The following is a 1,113-nucleotide window of genomic DNA, read 5'->3' on the forward strand; positions in this document are numbered from 1 at the left end:
GGACTGAGACACAGGCACTCTTCCTGGAACCTGAACAAACCTCACAGGACACAGTTCTGACAGGACAAACGGGAACCAGCACAAAAGCAGTTGCTTGGACCCCATGCAGAAAGACACATGGTGGTCTCTGGCAGAGCTGGCCAAACAGGCAGACTATCAGATATCTGAACCCCATGTGGAATGAGCCATCAGTCACAAGCAGAGAGCTGCACACAGACTAAATGTCCTCCCTCTGGAGGACCCAGGAGCCCTTTCTCAAGGAGTAGACTAGGACTCGCAGCTGCCTGTTCTCCATGCGAGTAGACAATGGGTGAACAGACAGCTGTACAAAGAAGACGCAGACAGGAGGATGTCAGGACCCCATGCAAAACGACACATAGCGGTCACAGACCAGTCATGGAACCAAACAGACAAGACATGGAACCAGACTAGCAGATGCCTGTTCCCCATGTGAAAAAGGCCATGGGCCAACAGGCAGTGCTGCACACAAAACATAGAACCAGGCTAGGTGACCTCGATGACTTAGTAGGTGGACACACAGACAGGGCAGAATAACCCAGGTCAGGTGCATAGCTCCTACACTTAGCAAGGCTGAAGACAGACGGACCCCTAAACCACAGCTCACAGGAATATAAGCACCCAGTGACCACACCCAGACCAAGACATTAATCCAAAATGACCCAGACAAATAGGGAGGAAGCATCAATCTATAAGGAGCAGTTCACACACAGGCCACAAATACCGCAGCCAGAAAGTAGCCCCAAGCAACCAGTATACACAGGAATAAGCCTGAAGCCGGTACACAGGAGAGCATGCAGCCAGCCTGCACGGCAACCGTGGCAAGATGAACCACACTGTGTCACTGCCTCCGATGGAAAATCGGGCCATGTCACCCATTTTTTTACCAACAAGAAGGACAAAAAACGGTTTTGATTTTCTCAGTGACTTTTATTGTCTTGTATAAAAATCCTGTGGGGCTCAGGCTGACGAGACGTCCATCCAGTGGAATCCACCAGAGTCAATATGAGTCAGAAGTAAAAGGGCCCCAAACCACAAATCACTGCTTTTGCTTGAACACATTCATTTCATCATCTCCAATTTTCTGATGATTTC

This window comes from Bufo gargarizans, chromosome 8 (genome assembly GCF_014858855.1).
Source record: "Bufo gargarizans isolate SCDJY-AF-19 chromosome 8, ASM1485885v1, whole genome shotgun sequence".
In the NCBI taxonomy this organism is placed as follows: Eukaryota; Metazoa; Chordata; class Amphibia; order Anura; family Bufonidae; genus Bufo; species Bufo gargarizans.